The following is a 21583-nucleotide window of genomic DNA, read 5'->3' as shown; positions in this document are numbered from 1 at the left end:
TTTTTTTTTTTTTTTTTTTTAATTCCATGAGCTCTTTATGCAACTATTTGTAAAAATGCTCCCACAGTTAAGCACAATATACTAGTTCACTGCAGGACTTACCACCCTGAGTGGTGATGACTGATTTGTAACCACAATGGCCAGCACAGTGCCTGAATACACACTGAATGTTTGGGATATGTGAAAGCACCCTGTGTACACACAATACATCCTTTCTCAGTAGGTTTACTTCCTGGGCCACACAGCTTTCAGCTGCTGGGGCACTTGGAACTACAGCATGGTCTCCCAAGTCCAGAGGGTGTAGCATAGCACCTGAAGCCACAGGTCCTACATGGCGTCTGTAAAATTCCGTCTCATTTCAGTGCTGGGGTTGTAAATAAAATTAGTCTCATCCCAAAATTGCCAAAAGAAGAGAGCTTTTTCCACTAGAAGAGATGCATTAGAGAACAGAATCGGCCATCTTCACTCCTGAGTTTTTTTGACTTCACTCGTGCTTTTAGCTGCCTGAGGTTGTTGTATCCAGTTGATCATCAAGAGTGGAGAGTTGTCTTGCTAAGGTTTAGGAAGACGCGTATGATTCTGCCCAAATGCCACACTCTCTAGAGGTGTGACCTTGGGTAACTCGACCTTCTGGGACTTTGGTCTGGGTCAGAAGGCTGCAAGACGCCATCCTGGGACAGCCATCTGCAGAGCCTCTGCTCTGTGCCGGGCACCGTGCTGCGTTGCTTAGCTCGCAGCAGTGTTTCTGTGCCAGCATTTTGCAGGTGGGAAACAAGCTTAGGGAGGTTGAGTGGCTTTGCCTAAGGTCCCTCAGGTGTGGCTGCTCTCCAGAGCCCTTGTCCTCCCCAGCACACCCTGCTGAATGTGACCACAGCTTTTTGGGTTTGGAATGGAGTCAAAAAATGACAGATTTTTCATAAAGTAAAAGCAAACTTAGTCAAGATTAGGCAGCATGATGGGACTTACTCTGTAGCTAATCTGATGGAGATGATATAAATTCTACCTCCAATAATGTACCTTGGTAGCACATTCTGCTAATACTTTTTCAGCCCCAGCTGTGTCATGGAGGCCACGAAGGTAAACTGGATGTGTACTTTGCCCCTCAGTAGCTTATGAACTAACAGGAGATAAAACATGACCCAGATACCTTCTGATCAAGGCCAGAAAGCTAAAGATAGTGATGAACTAAATGTAGTTAGAGGAAGGGACATTGTTTCTGGCTGACGCGATCAGAAGCGGCTTTGTTGAAGAAGTGGTATTTGAACTAGATTTGAAAGGGTGAGTCTGAGTTGAAAATGCAGAACAGGAGAGACAGGTTCTGGGGCAGGTGGTGGGGTGCATTTCAACAACCACAGCAGAAGGCCCAGTGGTTTGCTGTGGATCAGATGCACGGACCAGTGTACACACTTGGGTCAGATGGAGGCCCCTGTCTCTCCCCATCCTCCCTCTTCCCACCCCCTAGAAATGTCCAGTTCCGTCCAACATGCCTGCCCCTTTTCATGCATCCATGCATTTACATGTTTTTCTTTATACTCAGAATGCCCTACCTGGCAACAATTCCCAGCCTTCAGAATGCCTCTGAGATCACTGCTTCTGGGCAGCCTACCACCTCTGGGCCACTCTGCCTCTTTATTGCACCTGTTGTACCATGATGACATTTTTCCTGGCTGCCTCACCTGTCTGCATCCCGTAGGGAACCTTGTCTGCCTTCAGAATTGTCAGTGGAGCTTTTGAAAGGCAGATCGGGTCTCTGCCCCAGGAGATCTGATGCAGCAGGTCTGCGAGAACTAAGGCATGGCAGGGAAACTTCCCACCATCTCAAGGGTGAGGCTAGGTCTTGGCTGGTGTATATGTATTTATCCAGAAATATTTAGTAAACATTCGCTGAATGAAATAAACACACAAGAAAGCACGAAGCATAATACCCACAGGGTAAGCCAGTCAGGATAGAGGATGAATACATTATTAGGCCAGCTTTGCTGCTGTGGTTATCCTGAAACAATAGGGTTTAGGTTGTCTGTCTGTGTGTATATGTATTTTGTTGTTTTGTAGAGACAAAGTGTTGCCTTCTCACCCAGGCTGGACTGATCACACCTCACCACGGCACAGCCTCAAACTCCCAGACTGAAACGATCCTTCCCCCTCAGCCTCCGGAGCAGCTGGGGCTACAGGCATGTACCATGAAGACTAATTTTAAAATGTTGTAGGTGTGGCACGGTGGCTGACGCCTGTAATCCCAGCACTCTGGGAGGCTGAGGCGGGTGCATCACCTGAGATCAGGAATTTGAGGCCAGTCTGGCCAACATGGTGAAACCCTGTCTCTACTTAAAAATACAAAAATTAGCCAGTTGTGGTGGCGCATGCCTGCAAGCCTAGCTACCAGCAAGGCCAAGTCAGGAAAATCACTGGAACTCGGGAGGTGGAGGTTTCAGTGAGCCGAGAATTTCGTGCCACTGCAGTCCAGCCGAGGCAACAGAGTGAGAGTCTGTTTTTTGCGGGTTTTTTTTTTTTTGATTTTGGTTTTTAATGTTTTGTAGGGACAGGGTCTTGCTCTGTTCCCCAGGCTTGCCCTGAACTCCTGGCCTCAAGCAATCCTCCCACCTCAGCATCCCAAAGCACTGCTATTACAGGTGTGGTATGTGTTTGGCCCACAGAGAGATATTCTGTGTGACTTCGTAAAATCAAACAGACATTATGCACAATCTAGTTGTCATTTGATTCACAAGTAGCCCAGAAATGGGGACTCCCAGGGCTGTGGTGCCAGCTCGGTACACTTGACCTCTGTTATTTGTACTAGTGTGTAAGAGACAGACGAGAGACACACTCCAGCCTGATCTCAGCGAGGGTCTTTATTCTGTCCTGTTTGACATTTTTATTGACTTTCTACTGTTTTAGGGTCACACCAGAAGGCTGAGTCCAAAGAGAGCCAGTTGGTGGTCCCAAATAAGTGGTTCTCAACCGAGGGCAGTTTTGCCCCACAAAGGACACTTGGCAATATCTTGTCAGGACTTGGGATCACTACTGGCATCTAGTGGGTAGAGGCAGAGATGCTGCTGGGCATCCTCCAGCCACTCCTGTCAAAGGATTATGTTCTGAAATGTTGGTTGGGAAATCGTGCTCTGGATGATGAGGTTTGCTTCTTTTTCTCCCTGGAGGAAAATGCTTGTTATTTCTGCTCTGTGAGGGCAGGAGCCTTGTTTCTTTTGCTTCCCGACCTTCTCCCCTGAGCTGTATGAGAGCTGTTTCCCTGACACCTGTTGCAGTGTCTCATGCACATGGTCAGTACTCAATAAATATTTGTGGGATGTTGTTGAAGGTAGCGCTCCCCTTTGATAGGTGTTTTGCTATTACAGACAGTGCTGCCTTGATCCTCGTAGAACATAACATCTTTATGGCTGAGTTTTTTTAAATTTTGGAATCCAGGAAGTGGAATTACTGGGTCAAAAAGCACATGTATTTGAAATTTTGTTAGATATATTTGTAAAAAGTTGTTGAAGATATTCAGCCTGGCCGGGCACGGTGGCTCACGCCTGTAATTCCAACGCTTTGGGAGGCTGAGTGGGGCAAATCAGTTGAGGTCAGGAGTTTGAGACCAGCCTGGACAACATAGTGAAACCCCATCTCTACTAAAAATACAAAAATTAGCCAGGCGTAGTAGCATATGTCTGTAATCCCAGCTACCCAGGAGGCTGCAGAAGGAGAATCACTTGTACCTGGGAGGCGGAGGTTGCAGTGAGCTGAGATCATGCCATTGCACTCCAGCCTGGACAACAGAGGAAGATCCTCTCTCAAAAAAAGAAAAGAAAAGATATTCAGCCCTACTCCTCGATACGTGCCCCTGGAGAAACTGACACATGTACACACATACATCCATGGAGATTCAGAGCAGACCTTAGAGCAGAATGTTGGAAAGTACCTGTCCATCAATAGGAGATTGGTGTACTCATACTGCAGAGAAAATCAACCCAAGAGCTACACATGTCAATGAGGATAAAATTCACAAAGCAAAATGGAGTAAAGAAACCTGAAAAAGCCCTGTCAAGTTGCAGGAGATGATATCATTTCTATAAAGTTTTAAAGCATTTCAGAACTGAACTATATATTTTTAGAAATATCTGCATATGCCATGTAAATATTTAAAAAGCGTAAGAATGCTGAACAGCACGTTCAGGACAGGGTGAAGAATCGGGCATGCCCGTTGGGCAGGAGGATCCTGGGTAACATTGTTCTTTATGGCTTTCTTGTGGCTTCTAGAATTTCATTAGAAACTTTTAAAAAACATGGGCCCACATTAGGAATTACATCTGATTTTAGAGTACTGAAAACTCCAAGCAAAAACACATGGGTAAAACTGTTCAGAAGGCTTTTATTATCTCTTAATTCGTCATGAAACCAACTTAGTGGATTATGACTAACATTTTTTTAAAAGTGATGTAGGTTAGGGCCAAGTGTGGTGGCTCACACCTGTAATCCCAGCACTTTGGGAGGCCGAGGCAGGTGGATCACTTGAGGTCAGAAGTTTGACACCAGCCTGTCCAACATGATGAAACCCTCATCTCTATTAAGAATATAAAAATTAGCCAGGCACAGTGGCGTGTACCTGTAATCCCAGCTACTCAGGAGGCAGAGGCAGGAGAATCACTTGAACCTGGGAGGCGGAGGTTGCCATGAGCTGAGATCACGCCACTGCACTCCAGCCTGGGCGACAGAGTGTGAGACCCTATCTCCAAAAAAAAAAAGAAAAGAAAAGAAAAAAGTGATGTAGAATAGATACAATCAGCAGGCATTTACATAGGAATGCTAAGTAGTTCCATCAACTTCTCATTTCGTTTATGTATGCAAATATTTATATTCATGTGTACTAGGTCGTAATGTAAAATGTGTCACTGTGGTCTGTTTTTGGTTTTTTGTTTTTGAGACTGAGCCTAGCTCTATCACCCAGGCTGGAGTGCAGTGGCACAATCTCGGCTCACTGCAGCCTCTCCGCCAAGCAATTCTCCTGCCTCAGCCTCCCAAGTAGCTGGGAGTACAGGAATGTGCCACCACACCTGGCTAACTTTTGTGTTTTTAGTAGAGATGGGGTTTCACCATGTTGGCCAGGCTGGTCTCGAACTCCTGGCCTCAAGTGATCCACCCTCCTCGGCCTCCCAAAGTGCTGGGATAACGGGCGTGAGCCACCATGCCCGGACTTTTTATTTGTTTTCTGAGATGGAGTCTTGCTCTGTCACCCAGGCTGGAGAGCAATGGCGCCATCTCGGCTCACTGCAACCTCCTCCTCCCAGATGCAAGCGATTCTCATGCCTCAGCCTCCAAAGTAGCTGGGATTACAGGCGTGCACCACCACACTTGGCTAATTTTTGTATCCTTAGTAGAGAAAGGGTTTCACCATGTTGGCCTGAAACTCCTGACCTCAAGTGATCTGCCCACCTTGGCCTCCCGAAGTGCTGGGATTACAGGCATGAGCCACTGCGCCCGGCCTGTATCACTGTGGTTTCTGGTCAGAAAGGTCTGAAAAACACTTAATACAAACATGTTACATAAATTGTATATGTTAAGACGTAATTTAGAAAAAAATGTCAATAATGGATTTACTGTGAGAGCAAAATTGCAGACATGTTGATAAGCACAATGCTTCTTTTTCCCTTTCCTGTCTTTCTGTAGGAAAGCAACTAGACACCATTTGTGAGAAACAAAAGGTCAGGAACGGCCAACGTCCCTACTGGCCACAATCCAGCCCCAATCTGCAAGACAGCCAGCCGCCCTGGGGGAATTCCCACCTGGTGGGGCTCCACATCACCAGCCTTCAGCTGCTCAGGGTACAGCCCCTCGTGAGAACCGAGCTACAGTCATGTTTCCTAAGTGACCTACATCAGCCTCCTGCTCAGGGGTTTGTACAGAAACCACTGCCAGCCCTCCAGGTGGTCCCTGCAAAGAGAGTCCCAGCCCCCAAGGCTCCAAATGGACAGGGTTCCATGTTGACCCCTTTGTCGGCCTCCAGTCGGCCGGCTGTAACATGTTTAATCCAGTTCAGCACGTTTATTTATTTCCAACTTGCATATAAAACATACTGAGAAACTAAAACCATCGTTAAAAGTGAAGACACATTGAGACAGGTATCTCGACCTGCCAAGTATAAAGCTAAAGGTAAGTTCATAAAAAGGGATGATTTGGCGGACGGTCATCTCTCAGATTCTGATGATTATTCAGAACTCAGTGTGGAAGAAGATCAGAGGGAGAGGCAGGCGCTCTTTGACTTATCGAGCTGCTCCCTGAAGTCCCAAAGCTTTAAGTGTCAGACTTATAAAAAGTCATAGATAGGGAGGCGGGGACTGGCGCAGCATTTTAAACTTAATCCAGGCCATGGCCAGCTGGACCCTGAGATGGTGCTGTCTGAGAAAGCCAATGAGAGCACCGTCCGGGGGTGCACGGAGGAAAGGACGCTGAGCCTGACCTCCCCGGGGCTGTCCATGCCAGCAGCTCCACATGAGGGACGGGCCCGCTCCTCCTTGGTGAGAGTCAGCATGCGGTGGCCGGCAGGTAATGTTTGCGTCTGAGTGTTGTTTTCGGCCATTCTCACACTGTTATAAAGAAATCCCTGAGACTGGGTATTTTATAAAGAAAAGAGGTTTAGTTGGCTCCCAGTTGCACAGGATGTACAGGAAGCATGATGCTGGCATCTGCTCAGCTTCTGGGGATGCTTCACAAACAGTCACGGTGAAGGCAGAGTGGGAGCAGGCACATCACATGGCCACAGCAGGGACAAGGGGTTGGGGTAGGTACCACACACTTTTAGACAACCAGCTATCATGAGAACAGCACCAAGGGGATGGTGCTAAACCAATGTGAGATTGGGTGGGGATGGATTCAAACCGTATCAGTCCTTATTCCTGCCTCTGGCTGCCCATCATCCTTAAGTTGACCTTTACAATGGGTGATGGGGACTCAGGCGAAGGCTCAAGCAGGACCAGAATCATTATAGTGGAGGCTCTGAGACCCCCCCATGTTTGCACTGCTGCCGAACAGGCTGGAAGCTGCGTGTCTGTGTGTCAGCATGATTTAGTGAGCACATCTGATGGGAACGCAACTGTTTCTTGAGGTTTGGTCAGTAAAACCAATGGCAGTGCACTCTTGGCTGATGCTGCCATTACAGAGGGTGATGTTGAGAAAGGCAGTCCCTGGGGGTGCTTCTGGAGTGTCAATAGCCCCTGGCTGCTTAGCGTGTCCTCTCCCTCCTGCCCCTTCTGAAACTCCCAATAAAGCAGGTGTGAGTTGCTATAAGTTTGCATTATCACATCAAAATTTTTTTTCCAAAATATTGTAATAAAACACACATAACATTTACCATCTTAGCCATATTGGAGTGTGTGGTTCAAGGGTATTAAATACATTCACAATGTTGTACAGCCATCACCCCCACACATTTCCAGAACTCTTTTCATCTACAACTAAAACTCTGAGCTTCAAGTTGGGGTAAGGGGGGAAAAAACAAACAAAAGAAAACTAAAACTGTCCCCATAAACACCAACTCTCCATTCCCTTTTTCCGCAACCCCGGCAGCCACTATTCTATACTTTCTGTCTCTATGATTTTCACTATGCTACTTTCCTCACAGAAGTGGAATCACAGAATATTTGTCTTTCTGTGACTAGCTTATTTCACTTAGCACAATATCCTCAAGGTTCATGTTGCAGGAAGTGTCTGCATGTCCTTCCTCTGCAAGGCTGAGTAAAATCTCGCTGTTGTGCATATACTACATTTTGCATATTCATTCCTCTATCAACGGACACTTAGGATGCTTCCACCTTTTGGCTATTAGGAATAATGCTGCTATGAACACACCTCCCTGAAACCCTCCTTTCAGTTTTTGGGGGTATATATCCAGAAGTGGAATTGCTAGATTTTAAGTGGAATTTTCATTTTCTTTAGTTCCTTTTCAGACTATTCATTGTTAGTATTTAGAGATGCAGCTGATTTTTGTGTATTGACTTTTTCTTTTTTTTCCAGTCTCACTCTGTCGCCTAGGCTGGAGTACAGTGGCACAGTCTGAGTTCACTGCAACCTCCGCCTCCCAGGTTCAAGTGATTCTCCTGCCTCAGCCTCCCGAGTAGCTAGGACTACAGTCACACACCATCAGTAACTTTTTATATTTTTAGTAGAAACAGAGTTTCACCATGTTGGCCAGGCTGGTCTTGAACTCCTGACCTCAAGTGATCCGTTCACCTCGGCCTCCCAAAGTGCTGGGATTACAGGTGTGAGCCACCACACCTGTCCTGTGTATTTACTTCGTATGCTATTACATTGCTGATTTCATTTATTAGTTTTTATTATTATTATTATTATTATTTTTCTTTTTTAAAAGAGATAGAGTCTCAGTCTCTTGCTGTGTCACCCAGGCTGGAGTGCAGTGGCACAATCTTGGCTCACTGCAACCTCTGCCTCCAGGGTTCAAGTGATTCTTGTGCCTCAGCCTCCCAAGTAGCTGGGACCACAGGCTCCCACCACCATGCCTGGCTAATTTTTGTATTTTTTATAGAGATGGGGTTTTGCCATGTTGACCAGGCTGGTCTCGAACTCCTGACCTCAAGTGATCCGCCCACCTCTGCCTCCCAAAGTGCTAGGGTTATAGGCATGAGCCACCATGCCTGGCCTCGTTTATTAGTTAGTGAGTGAGTGTGTGTGTGTGTGTGTGTGTGTGTGTGTGTGTGTGTGTGTGCGCGCGCGCGCGCGCGGGCGCACTCTTCAGGCATTTCTACTTATAAAATCCTATCTGCAAATAGAGATAATTTTACTTCTTTCTTTTCTATTCTGATGCCTTTTGTTTCTTTTTCTTGACTAAGTGTGCCGGCTAGAACTTCCAGCATTGTGTTGAATAGAAGTAATGAGTGCAGGCATCCTTGTCTTGTTCCTGATTTTAGAAGAAAAGCTTTCAGTTTTCACCATTGTGATGTGGGTTTTCATATATGACTTTTATTATGTTGAGGTAGTTTTCTCTATTCTTTGTTGAATGTTTTAATCATGAAAGGGTGTTGAATTTTGTCAGTGCTTTTTCTCCATTAACTGAAATAATCATACTTTTTTGGAAATGGAAATGGCAGCCACAAATAATGGCCAGCCTGGGCTCTCCTGGTGCCCACTCGCCCCAGCTGGCCTCTTCCACCCCAGGTTCTGCTCCGCTCTGAGGCTGCAGTCCAGGCTGCCTGTGCCTCACACTTCCCATGGATGCAGGCTCAGTGCGCCCCTCGGGAGCCCGTGCCCAGGGCCTTTCTGCCTTCCCTTCCCGCCCTGTCCTGAGAGCTCACTGTGCCCTCTGTGGCCCTGACCCAAGGCTTGTTTCTTGGCCTGCTCCTCCCTGCCCTGCGCCATACGGAGCACATAGTAGGTGCTCACTGGAGAGTGAAGGAAACGCCCACCGAGTGGCTGCTCAGGGGCTAAGAACTGAAACTTTGTTTAGGTTTTCTTTATTTTCCTTATCAGTGCCTCGGGTTTAAACTTTTTTCTTAATCTTTATCTTCACAAAGGTTGAAAAAGATCATCTAGCAAAGCCTTTTTTCCCAGCTACATATAAGGAATTTGAAAGTCGCATAAAATGGTTAAGAAAATGTGCCAAGATTACCTCAGTAATTCTGGTCTGTGTTCTCAGGAGATCCTGGAAATAAACAATGGTAAGGTACAATCTCCCATGGCAGAAAGAGTTTCACTCATAGAGTTAGCCAAAACAAGGGCCAGGTGCAGGGCCTTACACTTGTAATCCCAGCACTCTGGGAGGCTGAGGCTGGTGGATCACTCGAGGTCAGGAGTTCAAGACCAGCCTGGCCAACATGACAAAACCCTAATACAAAAATTAGCCAGGCGTGGTGGTGCATGCCTCTAATCCCAGTTATACAGGAGGCTGAGGCACAAGAATTCATTTGAACCTGGGAAGCGAAGGTTGTACTGAGCTGAGATTGTACCACTGTACTCCAGCATATGCAACAGAATGAGACTCTGTCTCAAAAAAAAAAAAACTCCATGAAAGAAGAAGAATGTTTTTAGTAATGATACTTTTCTAGGCAACCTCATTTTAGCTTTTTTCCATCAAGTGAAATTTTTTTTTCTTAAAGCAATAAATGCGGCCGGGGCCACAGTGCTCACGCCTATAATCCCCCAGCACTGGGAGGCCAGGCTGTGGATCGCAGGTCAGGAGATCAAAGACCATTCCTGGCTAACCAGTAATGAAACTCTGTACTCTCAAAAATCGGATACAAAAAATTCGCGCGGGCGAAGTGGCAATGCGCCTGTATCCCAAACGACTCAGGAGGCGAGGCAAGGAAAATTGCTTGAACCCGGGAGGTGGAGGTGCAGTGAGTCCGAGATCAACGCCACTGCACCCAGCCCTGGGCAACAGAGTGAAGACTCCATTCAAAAAAAAAAAAAAAAAAAAAAAGCAATAAATGCTCTTCCAGAAAACTCAAAAATGAAGATAAGCTAAAAGAAAACGGAAAACACCAGAATACTGGAATCTTTCTACTCAGTGATGATCAAAGTTAGTAACTCAGGTATCCTTTTCTTCTTTTGTTTTGAGACAAGTTTCACTCTGACTCCCAGGCTGAAGTACAGTAGGGTAAACACAGCTCCCTGTACCTTGATTTCCCAGGCTCAAGCAATCCTTCCTTCTGGGCCTCCCAAAGTGCCAGAATTACAAGCTTGAACCACCACGCCCAGCCCTGTCTTCTTCTCTACGTGGGTTTTAGGGGATGGGTTATATAGGAGCCATTTCATTATTGTTTTTGGTTTTTCTGACACAATTCTCATTTCGATGTCATTGTTATTATCAAATTGCCTTTAGCTACATTGGATTTTTTGGGGTTTTTTGCATAGAGTCTCGCTCTGTTGCCCAGGCTGGAGTGCAGTGGTATAATCTTGGCTCACTGCAACCTCTGCCTCCTGAGTTCAAGTGATTCTCCCGCCTCAGCCTCCCCATTAGCTGGGATTTACAGACACCCACTACCATGCCCGGCTAGTTTTTGTATTTTTAGTAGAGATGAGGTTTCACCATGTTGTCCAGGCTGGTCTTGAACTCCTGATCTCAAGTGATCCACTTGCCTCGGCCTCCCTAAGTGCTGGGATTACGGGTGTGAGCCACTGCGCCCAGCCCCTGCTGCGCTTTAAACAAGAGAAAACACTGCAGTCATAAGATGTATTAAATACAGTACATAATCTTAAAACATTGTTGAAACACAGAAAACACATCCTTTTTTGACCACAGGAGTTAGTAGGGGAGGCTTGCACCCATCCATGCTTTTGAGCGTGCACTCACACTTGCACTCCTCACACACACTTGCACTCATGCCCTTTACACTTGCCCTTGCACACTTGTACACACATGCCCTTTACACTGTGCACACTCAGATCCACACCATGTACACTCATACACGGGCACTCACACCCACACATGTATCACACCCCTACACTTACACTGTCACATGCACATACACTTACACACATTCACACACTCACACGTACAGCCTCACATACACACTCATACACTCATTCAACACTCACACATTTACATGCTCTCACATGTATGCACACACATCCATACACACCATCACATGACACACTTTTACATGCTTTCACATATACCCACTGGCACACACATGAACACACCCACAAGCACTCATTCCCACACACACACACTGACACATTACATGCCTTCATAGGTAACACACATTCCCATATACTCATTGACTCCACACCTTGTGCACACATTCACACTCCCATCATAACACTGACACACTTCTGCCTGTCCTCACATGCCTACATACTTGTCACACACACCAACAGGATTCCATGCACACTCACATATCCTGCCCATTCGGTCACTAACTTACCCTCATGACCACACACACACACACACACGGGCTTTCAAATGCACTCATCCACAAATACAGATTCTAATATGCGTACACACTTGCACACACCCTCACACGCTTGTACACACTCCCTCACATGCAGTCACACTAGCCGTCACACTCACGTGCTCACACGCATACACACACCCCCTTGGCACACACACTCCCCCCCACCCGCTCACCCCAAGCCCACCTGACAGGTGACACACTTTACCTGTGCGGCTGGGATGGCTGGTCCTCTGCCTGCGCTTTGAGGTTCCTTGGGGGCAGCGGCTCATGCTGGTTTTCCCACTGCGGTGTCTTCTGTGGCTTCAGCATCGCCTAGTGCAGGCTGCCATTCAACAAACACATTGTCAACAGTCGATCAAAAGAAACCCATTGGCCACCGCACCCTGAGGCAGCTGCCCTTCCAGATGCCCTCAATAGTCTAACTGATTCCATCGCCCCAGCCTCGGGGAGAAGCACTGCTGCCTATGCACTCCATTTACAGGTGAGACGGGAGAGGTTTAGGGAGTGGCCAAGTCCCCTGCCTACACAGCTGCCTCCCAATCTATCTTCTCACCCTCCTCTTTCTCAGGCGAAAATCATACTCAGTGTTTCTGTGGGATCCTTTGACCTGGACATTGCCAAAGAAAACATTGCACCAGACAAGTTAACCCTTCAAGGAAGGCCTCAGTCAGGACTACTGCAATACGGAAGAGAGAAGGAGCTTAACTTCGTTGAAACAAAAGGCTGGAGAGTTTTAAGTGCTGGGGTGAGATGCTGAGAAGGAACTGGAGACATTAGGAAGAGGTTAGGAAATGCGGTAAAGCTATGTGTTGGCTTATTGGAATTTTCAAAACTAGGAACCTGCCCTTCTACAAAGACTGAGAGACAGATGTATCATCTCCTTCAATAATTACCTTTTAAAGGGATGGCTCTGAGGTCTTGAGAAAGACATTCCTGGGTTGCCAAACTAGCAAGAGGCTAGAAGAAAATTTGGGAGAAGATTTGCATCTCAAAGAGGTAGAGAAAGAACTCACAATTGCAAGTTTCCTAAAATAAATCCTCTGTGAAAAGGAGGCCTGATGGATGGAGCTGGAGGTCATTATGTTAAGTGAAATAAGCCAGGCACAGAAGAAAAATACTGCGTGTTCTCACATGTGGGAGCTTAAAACCTGGATCTCATGGAGACAGAGAGTAGATTGGTGGCTACCAGAGGCTGGGAAGGGAGCAGAGAAGAGAGATAAAAAATAGTTTGATTAATGGGTATAAATAAGTAGGAGTTGTTTTGTGTTTTTGGAGACAGGATTCTGTTCTGTTGCCCAGACTGTAGTACAGTGATACGTATGATCGTAGCTCACAGTAACCTGGAACTCCTGAGCTCAAGTGATCCTCCTACCTCAGCCTCCCCAGTAGCTGGGACTTCAGGTGCGTGCCACTATGTCAGGCCAATTTTTGTATTTTTTGTAGAGACAGGGTCTCACTAGGTTGCCCAGGCTGATTCTCGGACTCCTGGGCTCAAGCAATCTTCCTGCCTTGCAAATAGAATTTTGGATAAAAGAAAGAAGACCCACCATTCAATAAATCAGCAGGGTAAGTGACTGTGGTTTACAGTAATCTATTGTACATTTCAGAATAGCTAAAGATAAGAATTTAAATGTTTCTAGCTTAACAAGGCAAATATGCAGAGTGATGAATATCTTGATCACAATGATGTGATCTTTACAAATTATGAGTGTATTTAGTAATCACATGTACCCCCAACATATGTGCATCTATTATGTATCAAAAAAATTAAAACTAAAAAATAGAAAGACAAGGAGGTCGGGAGGAAAACTAACACTCAAGCTGAGGGAGACATGAAGGCTGTCTTAGTCAACAGATTCACCCTTTTCCCTTTAATCTGCTAATTATCAATTGATATGGTTTGGCTCTGTGTCTCAACCCAGATCTCACCTTGAATTGTAATAATCCTCACATGTGGTGGAAGGGAACTGGTGGGAGCTAATTGAATTATGGGTGTGGGTTTTTCCCATGCTGTTCTCTTGAGGGTGAATGAGTCTCAGAAGATCTGATGATTTTATAAAGGGCAGTTCCCCTGCACACAGTCTCCTGCCTACCACCACGTAAGATGTGACTTTGCTCCTCCTTTGTCTTCCGCCATGATTGTGAGGCCTCCACAGCCATGTGGAACTGTGGATCCATTAAACCTCTTTCCTTTATAAATTACCCAGTATTAGGTATGTCTTTATTAGCAGCATTGAGAACAGACTAACGTATCAACAACTCCCTTTGAGAACATTTTAATTGTTTGGAAATGTCTGCTCTATCTTGATTTTTTTTTTTTTTGAGACAAGGTATTGCTCTGTCACCCAGGCTGGAGTGCAGTGGCAAGATCTTGAAACTCAATATAAATGCCTAAAGTGCGACACTTGGCAGATAAGAAACCATATGCAGACACATTCTTTTAAAATAATGTCATTATTTGGTTCTTTCTCATGTGAGAGTCGGAAGACTCAGAGCCAACATAAATTCCAAGTGGTATGCAGAAAACCAATGCATAGCTGGAGAGGGGAATGAAGGTTAGTATCTGCAATAAGGCTGAGTCAATGCAAATGGCCACACAGTCATGGATTCAAAGTGATACGGATCTCCATCATCCTGCAACCCAACACCTTGCACAGCCTTCAAACACCAGCTGGGAAATCAAAAGTGGCCTGTGCAGTAGCAGGAGATCTGTTCGCCCTCTATTTCCTCTCATCCCCATGCAGCAATCTGGTGCGATCATAGCTCACAGTTGCAGGGGCCATTGAAAATAATATGCTGAGAATAGATAAGGCTCAAGGACAGTATCTCTAGCTAGTTGCACTTTCCATGAACTTCAGTAGTCAAGGACAGTATCTCTAGTTGAACCTTTAATGAACTCTAGTAGGCGCCAAGAAGGCAGACAAAATAAGAAAGAGCTTAGAAACAAAGAACTAAGCAGTAGGTTATATCTGGGTGCAGAAAGTTTGTTTTGTATTATGTCATTTTGCTGACGTGGGATTTGTGGGGTATAAATAAAGTGAGGCGGAGGCTCTAGGGGCGGCCGCCATGTTCTCTGTTTGTCTTTGTCTCTTGTGTCTGTGTCTGTTCATTCTCCACTACCCCCGGCACGGGCCCCAAGACACAGTAACCTCGAAATCCTGGACTCAAGTGATCCTACCACCTCATCCTCCCTAGTAGCTGGGACTACAGGTGTGTGCCACCATGCCAGGCTGATTTTTGTAGTTTTTGTAGAGACAATCTCACTAGGTTGCCCAGGCTAGTCTCCTGGGCTCAAGCAGTCCTCCAGCCTTGCAAATACACAGTTTGATAAAAGAAGAGAAGTCTTTAAACTCCAGGGTCTGCTGCCCTGCAGAGACAATTTGCATTTTTCTCACCACCCACAGAATGCTAACTAGGCAGCCCAGAGTACCCGGGAGCTCAGGCCATCCAGTGTCCTTTGAGATGTTAGGAGGAAGCAGAACAGCCAGCTCCCAAATGAAACACAGCAAAATGCTCACCCTTCAAGGGTCTAATTTTGTTTTGTTTTGTTTTTTGAGACAGGGTTTCACTCTTTGCCCAGGCTGGAGTGCAGTGGTGCGATTTCGGCTCACTGCAACCACCACCTATAGGGTTCAAGCAATTCTCCCACCTCAGCCTTCCAAGTAGCTGGGACTACAGGTACGTACCACCACAGTCGGTTAATTTTTGTTTTTTGGGGTTTTTTTTTTTTTGGTAGAGACGGGGTTTCACTGTGTTGGCCAGGCTGGTTTCACCTGACCTCAAGTGATCTGCCCGCCTCAGCCTCCTAAAGTGCTGAGATTACAGGCATGAGTCACCGCGCCCAACCTCCTTCAAGGGTCTGAATCCAGCCAGCGTCCTACATCATACCTGCTTCAAGCCTATGCAATGGAGAGAGCCTGAGATTTTATTTCAATAAGAAAATAGGCCGGGCGCGGTGGCTCAAGCCTGTAATCCCAGCACTTTGGGAGGCCGAGACGGGCGGATCACAAGGTCAGGAGATCCAGACCATCCTGGCGAACACAGTGAAAACCCGTCTCTACTAAAATACAAAAAACTAGCCGGGCGAGGTGGCGGGCGCCTGTAGTCCCAGCTACTCGGGAGGCTGAGGCAGGAGAATGGCGTAAACCCGGGAGGCGGAGCTTGCAGTGAGCTGAGATCCGGCCACTGCACTCCAGCCTGGGCGACAGAGCAAGACTATGCCTCAAAAAAAAAAAAAAAAAAAAAAAAAAAAGAGTTACATTATATCAAACTAAAAGGGAGAAACACAAACATAAAAAATAAATTAAAAACCCAGAAATTCCAATACTAGGCAACCCTCCAAAATTGGCAAAGCTCTGTGTATATTAAAAATGTATTGAGTCCAGGCATGGTGGCTCACGCCTGTAATCCCTGCACTTTGGGAGGCCAAGGCAGGTGATCACTTGAGGTCAGGAGTTCAAGACCAGCCTGGACAACATGGTGAAACCCCATCTCTACTAAAAATAAAAATAAAAAAATTAGCTGGGCATGGTGGCAGGAGCCTGTAATCCCAGCTATTCAGGAGGCTGAGACTGGAGAATCCCTTGAACCCAGAGAAGCGGAGGTTGCCGTGAGCCAGATCACGGCCACCGCACCCAGCATGAGCGACAGAGCGAGAGCCTGTCTCAAAAAAAGAAAAAGAAAAAGCAACTGAACATGCGACATCTGCACCTTTTTGTAATAGTTCCACGACCTACACAATGCATACAAAAGGCTTAATATTTTGCTTTGCGCTATTCTTTTCTGCTGGAAGGGTGGTTTGATAAAAAAAAATTTTATTTTCCCATTCTTTTGCTTTTTCATTAATGCTACTATTATTCTTTGCCCCAGGGTTACAGAGTGGAACGTCCCACAACTCTTTTTCTTCTCCTATTTTCAGGTTAGATGATTTATTACTGATTCTATCGTTTATTCCTATTATTCCATTTATCATCTAACTACCTAAATTATTATCTGTCATCTAGTATTCAGGTCTACCTATCCATTGATCTATCTGTCCATCTACATTTGTCTTGTAGAAAACTACCTCTTGGCGAGAATGCAGAGAAGGGAACGCTATACACTGTTGGTGGAGATGTAAAATTATACCACTTCTATGTTGAAAACAGTATGTAGATTTCTCAGAGAACTAAAATAGATCTACCCTTTGACCCAGTAGAAAACTCCAGTAAGGGTTACTACCCCACAGGAAAGAAATGATCAGAAAAAGACACCTCACATACATTTCTTACTGGCAGCACATTCACAATTAGCAAATCATGGAATGAAATAAGTGTTCATTGGATGAAGAATGGGTAATATCACACACCAAGACTATATGCTCTATGAAAAAGAATGAAACTATATCTTTTGCAGCAACATAAATGGAGCTGCAGGTCAATATCCTAAGTGAGATAACCTAGAAACAGAAAATCAAATACCACGTGTTCTCACTTATAAGTGGGAGCTAAAAGAAATGGGTACACATGGACCTACAGAATGAAAGACACAGGACACCTTAAAAAGGGGGAAGGTGGGAGTGGACGAGGGTTGAGAAATTACCTATCTGGTATTATGTTCACTGTTTGGGGGATAGATAGGCCAATCCCCACCACTGGGCAATATATCCGTGTAACAAACCTGCACCTTATGCCCTGAATCTATTTGTTTTTCAACATTGACTTCCACGGTCACTATCTGTCTGTGAAATCACTCCTCATCAACCAGGACTTGCATGTTTTTTTGTTTCTCAGGTGAACTATCACCCCTACAAGTCAGCCTGCAACCAGCCCTGGCCACCACCAGTTTCCCCACACTGAGCTGAATATTGGACATGCCCATCTTAGACATTCCAGCCCATTTTGAAATTCCACATCGATTCACCCGACAAAGTCTGAAGTTCCAGGGCAATTTATCTGGAAAAGCTCACCTGGAATCACGTGTCGTTTCAACCAACAACTATGGAAGAGGATGTGGCATCAAAACCAAGGGCATCAATTATTTATAAGGGTTGTGTGGTGGTTGGTCCAGGTATCTCTCCTTCACGCCATCACTCCTTTCAAGAGCTGCCACTATTTTCTAATTTAGCACAGGAATTTAGATGCCCCTAAATAAGTAGGCATCCAGTATCCGCCCACACCACTTTTTGTGAGAGTCTGTATGGAGACACTACCACCACCCCTGCTCTCCTACTGCATACCCTACCATGCCAAAGAATGGTGGCTCACACCTGTAATCCCGGTGCTTTGGGAGGCCAAAGAGGAGGAACACTTGAGATCACAGGTTTGAAATCAGAGGTCTGAGACCAGCCTGGGCAACATAATGAGACCTCATTTCTACAAATAAGTTAAAAAAAAAAAAATAGTGGCGCACACCTGTGTTCTCAGCTTTTCAGCAAGCTGAGGCCGGAAGATCACTTGAGCCCAGGAGTTTGGGGCTGCAGTGAGCTAGGATTATGCCACTGCACTCTAGCCTGGGCAGCAGAGAGACCCCATCTCTGAAAAGAGGAGGAGGGAAAATACCGCTCCTTCTCAGACCCAAGGTAAAAGGTTTTGGTCTCACACTGACCAAAAAACATTGATACTTGCTTAAGCAATATAAAAAGGGTCACTGTTTTAGAAGAGGATTAAAGAGAAAGTAAAATCAGCATTGAGATAGGAGGACGGAGGACATAGAACTGAGTTCCGATCCCAATGAAGAGAAGAAAAAGCTCCATCTACGTGAAATATCTACTTATCCTAGAAAAAGCCTTTTGACAGCAACATAAAATTCATACCTCTTAGTTTTTAAATTCCTATGGATGCTCTAGCAAATAACCACAATTTGGGTGACTGAAAGTAACGGAAGTTTATTCTTTTCCAGTGTTGGAGACCAGGAATCTGAGATCAAGTTGTGGGCAGGGCTGGACTCCCCCTGGAGGCTCTAGGGGAGGATCCTTCCTGCCTCTTCCAGCTCTTGGTGGTTCCAGGCATCGACGCTGTCATAGGACAAAGGGTCGTGGGTGCCGACTTCCCGGGGAGGGCCCTGCCCCGTTGCAGTTCGGGGTCCCCCGCGAGGCTATCCCTGGGTCTCCCCGGCGGGGGCGCTCGGAGAGGTGGAGCTTTCCTCGCAGCCCCAGCCAGTCTCCCTGACCTACCGGATGCCTTCCCTGGAAGGCCGACGGCTCCTCTAGGAGACCGCCCTCCACCCCCGGGCCTGGGGCGTCCGACGTCACAAAACCTGCGCGTCACCTCGCCTGGGGGACCTCGTGCGCCCTCCCAGGCAGCAACCGCAGGGACACTGGCCTCCGTTTGCCCAGCGGCAGGTCCTAGGCATGGAAAGTACACATTTCTCCCAGTTCGCCCGCCCCCTCCGGCTCGGAGCCCGAGAGCCGCCTGCTCTCAATCGGATAATAGGGACGCTAAGAATAACTACTAGGACCAGCACCGCGAAGGCGCTCCTCTCGTGGGTCAGAGGTCGGCGCCCCTGCTCCACAGCACCCAGCACCCGCCCAGGGACCCCCGGTGGCCTCAGGCCTCCAGTCCCGCCCCGAGCTCCCGAAGCCCGCCGGCCTCCCAGGCCGGCCCCTAGGCCTGCGGCGCAGCTTCGCCGGCGGGGAGGGCCTGCAGGCCGCAAAGCTGCGCGAATGTCCCGCGCCCTCCGTCCACCTTCCTCAGACCAGCGGCGCCTCTCACCGGGCTTCGAGGGCTGCGCGGCTCTGCGACTGCGGTTCTCGGCCCGAGCGGGAAGGCGACGGCGGCTCGGACTCCGAGCCCAGCCGAACTGCGAGGGCCGACGGGAGGCGGGCGCGCCCCCGGCTTAGGCGGGCGCTACTGAGGGGGCGTCTGACTGCGGGCTCCGCGGCGGCACCTCTCCGGCAAGAGCCCTCGATACTCTGCGTTCAGTGCGGCTCCGGCCTCTAGGGCCCAGGAGCGACTGCGGCGGACGGCGGCCGCACACTACGTTCCCGCCCATTGCCCCCGCCGTTTCCGCGACCGCCATTGGCCCGTCCCGGTCGGCCGCTGTGCACGTCATGGCGTGGGAAGGAACTACGCCAATGGGGTGAAGGGGTCAAGCTGAATTTACAGGCTCTACGTTGGCCCTGAGGCGGGACTAGGAGGGCGTTCCCAGGAACGATTGGACAGGATCTTGTGCAAGGGCGCCCCCGATAATAGAAGTAACTGGAGTGGTTGCGTCCGTCGCAAAGTGGGCGGGTCTTGCATTGTCGGGCCTGACGATTGGTCTTTCCAAGTGTCGGAAGCGCTGTGGTATCGAATCCCTGAGAGCTAAAACGTCCGCTCGCGGGCTAGAGAATCCCGTAACCGCCACATAAACCCGTGGTCTCTTGCCTGCCGTCGGGCATCTCGGTCCTCGTTCGCCCTGGCCCCCGGAAAGCCCGGCTCGTGGCAGCGCTACCCTGGTGCGGCGGCGAGAGGAGGGGACCGGGGCCTCGGGGCGGGTGGCGGCCGCAGCGCGAGAGCCCTGGGCCTCGCCCTCTCAGAGCCTGAGCCGCAGCCCCTGCATTGCTAGTTCTCCAGCACGCGAAAAGGGTAGATGAGAACTGGTGTGGGGATAGAAGATTTGGGTGCAGTTCACTTGACACCACCCAGTTTCTAAATTAGCCATATTTTCTGAGTAGTTCTACCAACAAAGGTCAAACTGGAGCCAAGTGCTGTAATCCCAGCACTTTGGGAGGCCCAGGTGAAAGGGTATATTGAAGCCAAGAGTTCGAGACCAGCCTGGGCAACATAGCAAGACTGTCTCTACAAAAAGTTTTTGGGTTTTGGATTTTTTGAGACAGAGTTTCCCTCTGTCGCCGAGGCTGTAGTGCGGTGGCACAGTCTCAGCTCACTGCAACCTCCGCCTCCCGGGTTCAAGCAGTTCTGCCTCAGCTTCCCGAGTAGCTGGGATTACAGGCGCCCTCCACCACGCCTGGTTAATTTTTGCGTATTTCCCAGAGACGGGGTTTCACCATGTTGGCCAGGCTGGTCTTGAACTCCTGACCTCAAGTGATCCGCCTCCCCCGGCCTCCAAAAGTGCTGGGATTACAGGCGTGAGCCAGGGCGCCCAGCCACAAAGTTTTAAAATTACCCTGGCATGGCGGTGCGTCCTGGTAGACCCAACTACTTGGGAGACTGAGAGGGGAGGATTGCTTGAGGCCAGGAATTGGAGACTTGCCTGGGCGTCCTAAGGAGACTGCATATCTAGAAAAAATAAACAAATAAATAAATAAATATATGTATATATTAGCTGGGTGTAGTGGTGTACGCCTGTGATCCCAGCCGCTCAGGAGGCTGAGGTGGGCGAATCGCTTGAGCCCAGGAGGTCAAGGCTGCAGTGAGCTATGATTGTACCACTGCACCCTTTCCTGGGCCAGAACGAGACCCCTGTCTCCAAAGAAATAAAAGGACACAGACACGTACAGAGGGATGACCATGTGAGGACACAGGGAGGATCGCTTGAGCCTGGGAAATGGAGGCTGCACTGAGCTGTGATCATGCCACTGCACTTCCAGGCGGAAGCGATCCTCCCGAGTAGGCAGGACCACAGGTGTATGCCACCATTCCCGGCTAATTATTTGTAGAAATGAAGTCTTGCTATGTTGCTCAGGCTGGTTTTAAACTCCTGAGCTCCAGTGATCCTCCCACCTTGGCCTCCCAAAGTGCTGGTATTATAGGCATGAGCCA

The 21583-nt window shown here is 47.7% G+C and overlaps 2 long non-coding RNA genes and 1 pseudogene across 2 annotated transcripts; 2 read left to right on the top strand and 1 right to left on the bottom strand.

Annotated features, from left to right (window-relative positions):
- LOC108523494 (zinc finger protein 839-like) overlaps positions 1 to 7748 on the top strand; it is an 11067-nt pseudogene extending 3319 nt beyond the window's left edge.
- A 1221-nt stretch (positions 7749 to 8969) lies between these two features.
- Positions 8970 to 20621, bottom strand: LOC108523496 (uncharacterized). Its single transcript, XR_001883828.1, has 3 exons — positions 19592 to 20621; positions 12106 to 12222; positions 8970 to 9646 (listed from the first exon to the last, which is right to left on the bottom strand). It is a non-coding gene; the product is annotated as an uncharacterized LOC108523496 (long non-coding RNA).
- On the top strand, positions 16958 to 17925 carry LOC108523497 (uncharacterized). The gene is made up of 2 exons (XR_001883829.1): positions 16958 to 17007; positions 17672 to 17925. It is a non-coding gene; the product is annotated as an uncharacterized LOC108523497 (long non-coding RNA).
- Positions 20622 to 21583: the final 962 nt, after the last annotated feature.

The sequence above is a fragment of the Rhinopithecus bieti genome, unplaced genomic scaffold (assembly GCF_001698545.2).
Source record: "Rhinopithecus bieti isolate Rb0 unplaced genomic scaffold, ASM169854v2 scaffold_75795, whole genome shotgun sequence".
Classification (NCBI taxonomy): Eukaryota; Metazoa; Chordata; class Mammalia; order Primates; family Cercopithecidae; genus Rhinopithecus; species Rhinopithecus bieti.
This window is presented reverse-complemented; position numbering and strand designations above follow the sequence as displayed.